This window comes from Panthera pardus, unplaced genomic scaffold, assembly GCF_024362965.1.
Source record: "Panthera pardus isolate Hobbes unplaced genomic scaffold, ASM2436296v1 HiC_scaffold_11, whole genome shotgun sequence".
Classification (NCBI taxonomy): Eukaryota; Metazoa; Chordata; class Mammalia; order Carnivora; family Felidae; genus Panthera; species Panthera pardus.
In genome coordinates, this window is record NW_026526666.1 from 37,907,040 (window position 1) to 37,919,885 (window position 12,846).

The following is a 12,846-nucleotide window of genomic DNA, read 5'->3' on the forward strand; positions in this document are numbered from 1 at the left end:
ACAGTGGATGCCCAATAACTAAAAAGTAAGAGGAAGACAAGGATATCAAAACTTTCATCAAAACTAAAGAGAGCGTCAACGGACTGTTGTTGTTAAAGAGCTACAAGTACCTGCAAAAGTTCAGTAAAATGAGCAAGTGAAGGAAAAATCAAGCACTTCAGTTTGGTGTCCAGACATACAGGTAGCACAGAATGCATAAGTAACAGCAAAGCAGAGATCAGACAGCAAATTTGGAATCGATTTAGACATAAGTAATTGTTCTACATCAAATAGCGTCGTGCATTTGTACAAGAGTGCAAATTTTATCTCCTTGGTTTCTTTTTCCTCTATATACACCTTTAGGAAAAATGGTTATAAAATAAACCTGTTAAGATTTCATGAGATATTTCATGTTTGGTCCTTCTAATGGTTCTATTAAGTCTCTTCAAAGGGGCACTTTTGTACCAGAGCAAACTTGAAAGAACAGAACATTTATCCCAAAAGCAATTTCCTTCCTCAGTTATTTTCTGTATTCCCTTGGCAGTGTTTTTCAACAGTTTTACTTGAATAAGAGCTTATTTGGTCCCAAACCAGTTTCTCCTGCTGCTTGAACCTATATTCAAGTCTCAGACCTTTGTGTGTCATCCCCGATCTGCTACCCTGGAAATGATTACAATCACACGAGTACATATTTTATTGCAAGATGAGCTCAGATATTTATAAAGAAAAAAATTAAAGCAAACTCTGACAATTTTTTTTCATTCATTGTGCGTCTCTCTTTTAATCCATTCAAAGAAACTGAACGGTTTTCCAAATGGAACTTTTTATATTTATAGGAAGATGTTAAAAACAAAGTTTCAATGGTGATGATAAGTACGATACTGATGATAATGTTTCCTTTTAATTATATAATGTAGGAAAGTTGGCAACAGGATGGTTTACAACACCCCTAGGAAGAAAGATGGATTAATTTCAATATCCCTATTTTGTGGATAAGAAAACAGATTCAGAGAAGTTGATTTACTTAAAATTTTTAAGTTTTCCAATCAGAAGAGGCATTATAGAAATGTCTGGTGCCAGTACCTTCAATCTGATATAAGTAACTTTCCCACGATGAAACATCTAGTAAGTGGTGAGCCTCTCTCCTGACTGCTGTGTACAGAGAGCTGTGTAGGCAGCTGGGCTCTTCCGGTACATAAGCTCCACACCAGGAATAAAGCCAGTCTTAGGAAAGGTATGTTTATTATGTCTTGGCCACTATTTATAAGATCTGAAGCAGCCAAGTGGCCCCAAGTAGCCATGAGTGTCAGTAAAAGAAATCTTCCTGGAAAGTATAGACAGCAATTAACAAAAAGAATCTATAGACGATTAAAGCCTTTGAGGGTCTTTTGACGCAGATCTTGTGTCCCAATAACTGGTTTTCAGCACAGTGTTTCCTGAGTCTTCTGGAATGCCCCTCTGGGAGGAGAGCACATGAACTGCAGGTGGGTTCTTCAATTTCTTCCAGCTTTGCATTTTCACCCTCACTCCCTTATTACCACTCCTACTGGAGGTTTCAAAAAAGTTTGTAGGAAAGGAAAATGAGCTCCTCATTAGAAAATGGTCATGGGTTCATGGTTTCTGAAAGCTTTCTGAATGCAATCAAGTTTAGCAAGCCTCCAAGGAATACAGTAGTTCCCCCTTATCCATGGTTTCACTTTCCTTGGTTTCAGTCACTTGTGGTCAGTTGCAGCCAGGAAGCAGATCATCCTTCTGATGGATGGCCTGAAGGTCAATAGTAGCACAATGCCTACCTCATTCACCTCACTTCACATCATCACAGAGGCATCTCACGTTATCACAAGAAGAAGAGTGAGAAGTACAATATCTTGGGGGGGGGGCGGGGGGAGAGGGAGACCATGTTCATTTAACTTTTTTATAGTATTATTGTGATCATTCTCTTTTATTAGTACTTGTTGCTAATCTCTTACTGTGCCTGATTTATAAATTAAACTTTGTCAGAGGTATGTATATGTAAGAAAAAGACAGTATATATACTGTTTAGTATTATCTACAGTTTCAGGCATCTATAGGAGGTCTTGGAACAGATATATGGGGACTACTGTACTTTTATGTATTCACAAAAGTATTTTAAACTATACCACTAATAGCCTGGCAGAAATAGTGTGATTTTTTAAAAAAAATATGCATATATTTTCCATACAAGGAGCTATGTAACAACTTGCTTCTGTCTAAAACCAAACTCCAAATCTGTTGTCTCACTCAAACCCAGACCATAACTTTATTTTTTAATTTTTTAATGGTTATTTATTTTTGAGAGAGACAGACAGAGTGCGAGTGGGGGAAGGACAGAGAGAGAGGGAGACAGAATCCGAAGCAGGCTCCAGGCTCTGAGCTGTCTCAAACCCACGAACTGTGAGACGGTGACCTGAGCCAAAGTTGGATGCTTAACCGACTGAGCCACCCAGGCACCCCTGCCCATAACTTTAGAATTTATTTCTAATGTTAAGAGTCTACCTTCCAGTCAGGCAGAGATTTCCATCAAGGGCAGCAAAAGCAAGCAGTGCAATCCCTTCATGGTATACCTTTAGGTTTTTAGGCTACTCTAGGACGTTTCCAGATCATTTCCCTTTCTAACCAATCACATATGCCAAAGTAGCTTGGATCTCATCAGGTAGGGAATAATTACCATTTGGTTCTAGACATACACTTTGCATATCACTCAGCAGACTCCACCTGCCCCCTAGTTGTGAATTCTGGGAAGGAAATGGAGGCATTTTCCATGCTTCCAGCTCCACAGTAACACTATCTTTATGAAAAGACAACACAGGTACTATTGAATGCAAGATTCTAGATCCTCTACCGTGGTTCCCCAAAGTCAGCCTCAGCCTTTGAATATGCTTCCCCAAATCACCTTTCCTACTACATCCCCTCCTCCCTTCTTTTTTCAGCCCCTTGAAATAGTGTTGCTAGTGTTTGCTTTCCAAATGGTGTTTTAAGGTTGCAGTCCCAAGACGCTCAAGCTAAAATTCCTGGGGCAGAGAACATTTATAGTTCAGCATATGTTTTCATAGTCAGTGGGAAAAATGTCTTCCTCTACTCCTAATGGACTTTCTTTAGTAATATGCTTCATGGCACCCCTGGATGTGTGGGGAGACTGACGTTGCCAGAATATTTCTTTTTTACGGCTTTTGTTGCTTTGACAGCTTTGATTTTATGGCAACTTTAATCATGTGTGTCCTATTCCTTCACCTCTGGCATTTTGCAAATATTCCATTTTTCTATCGCTGCTACCATTACTGCCTTCAACAAATTGTGATTCATCAAACTGTTTCCCCTATGTCCTTCTACTACATCCACAGAGGAAACCCCCAAAGGGAATTGCATCAAGCAAACAAGGTGATGCTAAATGCTCATGAATGAGAAGATCTATTAATTAAAAAGGGGAGGCGAGAGGGAAGAGGAAGAAAGAAAAATTACATGTCTAAGTTAACGCAGCCCCAAGACACCATCGGCAGTAACTTACATGCTGACACTTTAAACAGGCTTTATGAGTCTGTTTACTCTATTCACGACTATTCATGAAAAAAAAAAAAAAACGTGCTATCAAGTATAACAACACAATGTACATGTGTTATCTTAAAGATACAGTGAGTCAATAAATCATACCTGAGCTTTAACAATATTATATTTCCCTTTCTTGTATATTCATAGAATAATGGAAGTGGAAATGAACAAGAGCTAGAGATGGAAAGACCAAATTGGTTATCCATTCAATCTTGCTCCGACAGAGGATCAGTCTAGAGCAATAATACATCTTAGGTTTTGTCATCTGGAAATGAGGGCCTTCTCTGTGTCTTAGCTTTCAACTGCTTTTCCTAGCAGCTTATTTCTGAGAAAGCAGAGTTCTTAGACTCTAGTTGTTTTCCCTTAAAGCCTGAACTTAACTTTGACTTTCCTAATTTTCTCTCCCTCTCTCATTCGAATTCCCCGCAATCTGTATAAAAATTTTCTCTGTTGTGTGTATTTGTACTCTTCTAATATGCCTTGGATTATTCCCTGGTTCTTATTACTTATCCAAGATAAATCCAGTGGCTGGTTATATATAGCAAGTATATATCACCCTTCATGCCTACTGATCTGTGTGTACTGTTTTCCCAAAAGGGTGGGAGGTGAGATTAGGACAATGTCCAGAAGATCTTTGTGAAAGGCAATGCCTCTTCTCAGCCACCCTGACTCCAGCACTTACAAAACTAGGGAGAGATTTGGCCACGAGCCCCTGCAGCTAACTCTCTTCTCCCCAGAAGCCATTTCTGCCTGTTGCACATCTAGGTTTCTGATGAATTTGTCCCACTTTGCATTTAAAACTTACCTAGTGGTAAGCCCCGTTCCTGGTCTAAGGCAGTGTGGTCCATGTTTAAGAGTCTCCTTTTCTTGCAAATATTGGCATCGTCTTCAAATTCCATTAAAATGCTATCTGCTCCCCTTTATAGATCATTAAAGATTTTCTCACTGCGAGTGAAGTTAATGCTACAGTTTACTAACTACCTCTTCAAATTGATCAATTCATGCCATTTTAAAGCATTGTGATGTTTTGTTTGCAAAGCTAAGCCAGTTTTCAAGTTGTTGGCTTTGAGGCCACTCATAAAAAGGAAAAAAAAGAAGATATCATGCTACAAAATACTTTACAGAAGTCATTATTATTATCAAAAGTATATAAATTTCTAGTAAATGTTTTAGAGTGTGTCAGTGATGCAAAAAATATAGATTAAATGCCAATAGTTTATTCACTTTTTACCTCCAGATCTGGCACAAGGTAGTTATTCAATAAATACACACAAAATTAAATGTGTATTTTTAAATAAGTCCATTATTTGTTCAGAGCCAAATAATTCCAAGTGTGTTCATTTTGCCATACAAAAACTTAGTCATAACTTCACAAACATGAAATCGGGGTTTGAAGATGCCTGTGTAGATGTCCAGAAATTGTGCTGTTCAATTTACATGTATTAAGTCTAAACCTTGCAAGAGCCCTACAAGTCAAAGCAGCAAACCAAGGTACAGGAAGGTAACTTGCCTAAGATCACTAGAAAGATTAGGAGACACAGACAGAATTTGAATGCAGTTGTGTCTCCCTAAATCAGGCAGAGTGTACAGAATGTCAATTAAAAGAAAAGATTGGAGCTAGGCGTCAAATGAGGGAGCTCTGTCCGTGGGCCACAGTGGTGCAGAAGCATGAGGCAGCCTGGTACATATTGGGAACATGATAAATTAAAGATAGGTATGAATGGGAGCTGCAGTGATTACAGTGGGAGAAATAAATAAATGGAAGCTTGGGTAGAAAGACCTTGCTCTTTGCTGCTAAAAAGAGTTTAGAGTTATCTTATTGGGAAACAGAGCCATTAAACACCTTAAGCAAAGACTCCTGACTGGTAGCATCAAGAACTGATTTGAAGAGAATAAGGAGAGATGAGAATAACAGTGATTATGCAATAGTCCAGGTAAAGAATGAGGAAGCCTTGCATTAAGGCAGGGACTTTGATAGCAGAAATAATGAGTAATGTTAATTCATTTGTGGAGGGGAAATGAGTGAAGACAAACCAGCTTATTGCTGAGTATATGGTGACAGCCTCTACTGATACAAATGTAGAACCTAGAAACTCTTACAGAACAAAACATATACATATGGGGGTGGGGACATTGAAGGGAAAGGAAAAGATGGACTGGACGAGTTTGTTTGGAGATTTTAAGGTCAATTTGGTACATGTTGAGTCTGATGGATAGTCCAGTAGAATACTGATGGTTGGAAGATCACAGGATTGACTGCAATTACTCACGAAATATTTAAAACATTGTGCTCTCAATTGTGAGGATTTTCTAAAATATGTATGCCCATGCCTTTTCTTAGATATCATGATTCAGTATTTCTGAGGTAAAGCTTAGGCTAATAAAAACAAACCAATAATAATAACAACAACAGCAACAAAACACTGCCCAGCCCTAACAAAACACATCTGTAGGATTTCCACTGGATAGAGCCCCAAAGTCTCTAGGCTATCCCTGTTTCACTGTGGTTTTTTTTAATGTTTATTTTTGAGAGAGAGAGAGAGAGACAGAATGAGAGAGAGTGGGAGAGGAGCAGAGAGCGAGGGAGACAGAGGATCCAAAGTGGGTTCCGTGATGACAGCAGAGAACCTAGCGTGAGGCAGAGAGCCCGATGTGGGGCTCAAACTCACAAGCTATGAGATCACGACCTGAGCTGAAGTCAGATGCTTAACTGACTGAGCCACCCAGATGCCCTCACTGCTTTTATACTAGTAGAAGGAGTAGCACTGGTAGAACGTAGTAGTGTGTTAGAAACTATGGGTCACAAACTATTGGTCATAAAATCAACTTAATAAGTTGCAACAAAGGTTTTAGTCAAACTTAACAAAAAAATGTCAGAACTAATTGCACATAGAATAAGTACGTTTAATAGTTTTTTATCTGTTTTCTATATTTCTATTTGTGTAGATGTATATGTAGTCTGTGTGTACAGGCACCTGCACGCATGTACTGGCTTATAATGTAAAATTATTATTTTTTCTTTCACAATCAAAAAGTTGTAAAGCCACTGTTATCCATGACAAAAGGAATTATAGCTAAATGTTACAATTTATTTTTAATGTCAAGGTAGTCAAATCTTATGAAGAAAACTGAGCCAGGTATGAGGTGTGATTCTATTTCTAGCTTGGTTACCTATACAATGTTGGTTCCATGAAAATCAAGATTTCCAAATGGCTTTATTTGTAAACAAGAAATACCATAGCACTTGTAAACCACCTCACTAACATTAACTTAATAAGACCACTTATGTCAAGTGCTTTGAAATCTGAGAGAAATAGACTAACAACTTTTGAATTTCATTTTATTGTTTACAATGAACCTTCACAGATGTAATCATTTTGGCTCACAAAGGAAGTCTATGAGATAGCTAGGAAAGGTTGCTTTATCCACATTTTACAAATGAGGAAATCAATCACAGAGACGTTAAATGTACCTAGGTAATCATAACATTAACACTTCTCAAATATTAATAGATATTTCTGAAAAAAAATTGCTTCCATTTGTATTCAATAATCACATTAATCAACGCCTACAAAGCTAATGATCTCATGACATTTTTCCTCCATCACCCACAGAAGCCAATATTGTAGACACATAATCTAACCCTATTTTGCTAAGAAAATATTTTTCCTTCATATTTTTGTTCAACTCTTACAAGATAGATTAATAGTTGCCTACCCATAATTTCCTCATTCTTATTTGCTAAGGAGACCCCAGTTTTATGCATGTACCTATACCTCAGAAAATATATTTCTGTTCTCAGCTCAAGAGCAAATCATGAACAATTTAACTCTATCAAGTTTATACAATTCTCCTTAACAATGATTGGCTTACAAATGGATATGACCCATTCGGGACAATGGGCTGCGAAGAGAGGTCTCCTACATCAAAGGGGAGGGACTTAGAGTAAGAAACACAGAGAAGAGACTGTCATTTTATTCCTCTGGATGGTCACATATCTGAATGCCTCCTGGAACTGTAGCATCCATACTGGGACCACAGGAGCAGCTGGCCTGACAACCAAGGCAATTCCCTGAAATCGTGGGAGTGGGAAGATGCAGAGAACCTTAATCTCTGCTGGCATTGTTGAACTGCTTAACTACTTGACTTTGGAGTCATCTTGCATGCCAGTGACTTACATGTGAAGTGATAAACTTTCTCTAGAGTTAAACATTTTGAGATATGTTTTTGGTACTGGCAGCCAAACACATCTAATCACTAAAAGTCCCCATCCATTTGGCAAACTTTTGAGATTAAATACTTTAAGTTTCCACCTAACTGATTTTTGTTTACCACTTTAACAGTAAGTTAGGAATATTCTAATTTTGCCTATGTTTTTTTTTAATCCAGTTAATCTAAAATACTATTCTACACCTATTATGTTTATTTATTGAGGGACTATTTTCCAAGATTTTTTATATATTCAGGGAATCCAATGTTTTTATAAATCATTCAGAGACACACTGGATAAATAATGGCATCCAATGTATAAAACGCATTCATATGCTAATAATATCACCGAAGTGTGTAATTTTGAAAATATTTAGTTGACTCATTTCATACTACTTTGACTTACTACCCTTTGAGTAACGTGGTATATGTGTGAGAAACATGATATATGTGTAACCGAGCCAATGGACATAAAAGAGACACGAATGGCCGCAGGGTGCATCTAACACTTTTTAAAATTTTATTCAAAACTGTTTATGTGTGTTTACACATATTTCTCTAGGTAGACGGTCCATAGCATTTATCAGTCTCAAAGGATTAAGAGCCACTATGTATGAGAAAATTAATCTTTTCCTTTACTATTTTTGAATCAGATTGACACAAGCCAACAACCATTCATTCAAATAGAGAAGGATTTGATCTCTGATTTGCCACTTCATATGAGCATAGCTCATATACATAGATTATATAGGAGGCTATACCACTTGGTAGAGTCTGAAAAATACTACTAAAAGCATTCGACGCTTTTTAAGAAAGGAAGACATAAATTAGGCAATTGGATTTTTGGTTCTGCATCATTTCGTCCACAGCAATATAGAGTGGTTTAATTTTCTTTCCAATAAAATTTCTTTCTCAATAAAATAAGCATATGAAAAATGTAGAAAAAATCCTTGGAATGGTACAGTATTCATACAGTTATACTGCTAAACTTTGCAAGAATAAACCTAACACATTTATCATGGTGTCTACCATTCAAGGTTTATCTCTGAAAACTCCATCACACTCCCTACTCCATCCATACTTGGGCACTAGCTATAAAGAAAGTGCTCTTCCCCCTAGAATTAAAACTTCCATTTCTCTGTGCACCTGAACATACCATTCCCTCTTCTACAATGTCCTCTCCTCTCTTCTTTACCTGTTGCCTGCCATATGTCCCATTATTCAGTACTTGTTTCAGAACCACCTCCGCTGAAAAGAATCTCCTAGGGAATATATGGCACTCCCTGCTCTTTGCTCTCATAAGATCCCAGGCACTCATTCAACAAATATTTACCTAATGCCTCTAAGCACTGGGAACACAGCAGTGATCAAGCGACATTCTTGTTCTCATAGAGATAATATTGTAGTGGGAGTAGATAGATAATATGCAAATAAACACATAAAACAGAAGAGGTAATAAATTCTCTGAGGAAAAAGAAATCAGGGTAAGAAAGGGTGTTAGGGGCAGAAGACAACCATTGCAGGTAAGGTAAGGAGAAAAATCCTCCAAGAGAGCAGAGCATTTGAGCAAATCTCAAAATTAAGTGACTACCTAGAAGAAGAGTATCCGAGGAAGAAGGGGCAGTGAACACACAGGCTTGGATGTAAAGGCATTCGTGGAAGTTTAGAGAAAAAAGAAGGAACAGAGGTAGTGGAAGAGGGTGAGAGAAATGGGAGATAAGGTCAAAAAAGTAGCCTGGTGCCAAATGGCAAGGACTTGCAACTTGTATGTTAGTTAAGATAAAAGCATTGGGAAATTCTGAGCAAGATGTGACTTGACCTTATTTCTAAAATCTCACCACAGCTGCTTTGAGTAGAGCACGTATTTGTCAGTGAGAAAGCAAAGAGACATACAAGAGGCTACCGCGGTGGTCCAGATGGAAACTGGTGGTGGCAGCTTGTCCTGGGATGGCTGCACAGGCAGGGATGTGAAAACTATGAATACTGGCAACTCTTGAGGGAGTTTGTTTTAGCAGAGAGAAGGGAAATGGTTAATTCACTGGAGAGGGCAGTGAGGGCAATGGATAATTATTGTTACAATATATTACAACATACATTATGCCAATGGGAAAGAATGCTGGTGATGTGGAGTTGAGAGGGGCTAACTGCCATGTCCTTTAGTAGGAGAGAGAGGGTGGGATCCAGGATGAAAAAAAACCGAGATGGCCTTTGTGGGCCAGGGACATATAGTTCAACTACTGTAGTGGACAGAGATGCAGAATACTTGAGTGCAGTGCCAGTGGGGTAGTAGACTTTGTGGTATAACTATATAGCCATCCTGTAGACGAGGAGAAGAGAGGAGAGAGAAGAAAAGATCGTAAGAAGCCTTTTATTGGGTGTTCTGTTACTCTTAGAAGGAGAAACATACTATGGAACAATAGTAGGCAATTCACAGGATTTTGGGGAAGGTCAGAGAATCACTGGAGGTGATCTAACTAGGACAATATCCAAATTACAATGACATAATTGCTCACAGAACAGTTTTCCGCTGCTGGGAACCCCAGATTTTCCTGCCTATAAATCCCCAGGCCTAACTGTTAGAACTGGGACATATAACACTGGCTACTTCTCAGTCACCTTCACCAGAAAAATAGATACTGCACCGTGCTTCTTTCTTCCTGCAGTATGTTTCCTAATCAAAACCTTGCTTGGGAACATTTGATGGGAGAAATCTACAAAAAATTCTTGAGCTATAGCTGTAAACGAAGTTTAAAATTTAAGTTTCTGGTGTCTGCCTTGGAGATTGAGATCTCATAAAGGGAGAGACTCCCCATGCATAAAAAGGGTACCCAGAAGACGGTGGGCAACCAAAAATACAACAAACTTAAACTACAAGTGTTTACATATTTGCTGTTATACCCCCCCACCCCAAATGTTTTCAACACACAATAAAAATAAGCATGTGATAATTTTTGTTGCATAAAAAAAGATAAATGAAATGAGGAACTTCATTTTTATGCACGGCCATTTGTTATTTCTTTAAATCCTGGTTCCCACCCCAAATTATACAAATAATATAAACTAGGGGCACCTGGGTGGCTCAGTTGGTCAAGTGTCTGACTTCGGCTCAGGTCATGATCTCACAGTTTGTGAGTTCAAGCCCCACATTGGGCTCGCTGCTGTCAGCATGGAGCCCGCTTGGGATTCTCTCTCTCCCTCTCTCTCTCTGCCCCGCCCTGCTCACATGCCCTCCCTCTTTCAAAAATAGAATAGATGTTAAAAATAATAATAATATAAACTAAACTGGGGTATTAGAGCATAAATTGGGGAATCTTAGAGCATTAAAATATGACCTTCAGTCTCTAGGACTGTTCTAGAAATTAAGACTATTTTGGGGGGCTGGATCATTTTGAGCTTCTGTTCATTTCAACACAACTGTCCTAAGAAGGTGCTGGCTCTCTGGTATGGTAATGTTTGAGAATAATAGAACAGAGTGAGAATTCATTCATTAAACAGATATTTATTAAGCCCCTAATTATAGTTACACATTCTTCTAGGTGTTGAACACACAGCAATGAACAAAAGAGATAAAAATCACTGCTGATGGCATTACAATTCTAGAAAAAAGGGATGTGCTCAATATCACAATTACCTTTAAGTGATGACAAAATTAACACCTGTTTATGACAGAAAAGCATAAGAAAAAAAATCACCTATTATAGCACTAATGTAACTCTTGTGCTTTTTGACACATGGTACTGTGGGGTTTTTTTAAGTATCTAAATCTGCATATTTGTTACAAAAATAGAATGCTACCTAAACATACAGTTTTCCATTTTGCTTTTTTCACTTGATACTAGTTCATGAATATTTTCCTATATGATTATGCATTTTTTTATAAAATTTTGTAATGTGTACATATTACTCTGTCATGGAAAAGTATCATAATAAGGTCCTTTTTACTGACCATTTAGGTAGGTTTCCAATTTTCCATTATTATAAACAATGCTACAGTGAACATCCTTGGACTTCTATATTTGCACATTTATCTGATTATTTCTTCTGAATAATTTCACAAATGTGAAACTGCAAGGTCAAAGAGTAACCACATTTAAAGGCTGCTAATATATAGGCCAACTCTTGTCCAGAAAAAAATTGTGCCAATTTTGTTCTCAGCTGTACTGTGTAAGTGAGCGCCTATTTCCTACACCCTAGCAGATTCTACTTGTTTGATTATTAATCAACTTCTGATGATTCAGCCAGGGACTCTCGCAGTAGGGAGAAAGGTAGTTGGGCAGCTGTCGCTAAATGATAAGTCAACAGATTTTTCGATATGTACCATTTATCCACAAGGATTACCCTGTGCCCAGTGGGATCCTCACCTGTTTCGTGCTGATAGGAATGCTTACGAAACTTCTGAGGGAAGAAAGGAAAAGAGGAGAGAAAATATGTCAGTAATTCTCACCCTTCCAATCCATTTTTTCATTGATAAACAATATTAATTGCATTGAAAAAATATTTAAATAACGTCAATACTGACAAGTACAATTTAGCTCTATGGGTATGTTTGTATGTAGTACACAGAGTTATCGAAGGCAAATGGAAATACAGTTGAGATGACATATTATGCATCATTAAATAATAAACACTGAACAATGTGAGAAAGCATCTTCTATCTCTTGGAATGCCTATATCTTAACTTGACATAATCTGTAGAATCCAAAGGAAGAGATGATACTAAATGGATAGTCATTTTTCTTAATGTCTGCTCCACTTCCCAAATTGTACTAGTTTATACTTACTGATTTTAGTTCATTAAGTTAATGCTTATTGTTTAAGCTTTAGGTCAGACTGTTTCCTGAGATGTGGCCAATAACCACTTAACAGCAGGGATAAAAGGATGTTCTAGTGAGACAACTCTAGAAGTCACTGGCTTCTAATTCAGAATTAGTACCCCTAATTCAGAAATCTCTATCACATAAGATCCCATGAAAACAAACAAACAAAAAAAAGAGATCTCCCTCAGCTAGGAGAACCTAGCTAAGCTGTGTCAACTGGGAAAACCACTCAGAGTACACAGCCCTTTATTGTTATTATTGGTGCTGGCAGGAT

General features: G+C 37.8%; 1 long non-coding RNA gene across 1 annotated transcript in view; it reads right to left on the bottom strand.

Moving 5' to 3' along the window:
- The window catches only part of LOC128772946 (uncharacterized), a 38,055-nt gene that overhangs the window by 2,969 nt on the left and 22,240 nt on the right, over positions 1-12,846 (bottom strand). The window contains exon 2 of the long non-coding RNA XR_008417064.1: positions 12,117-12,150. This is a non-coding gene — a long non-coding RNA (uncharacterized LOC128772946). The remainder of the gene's footprint in view (positions 1-12,116; positions 12,151-12,846) is intronic.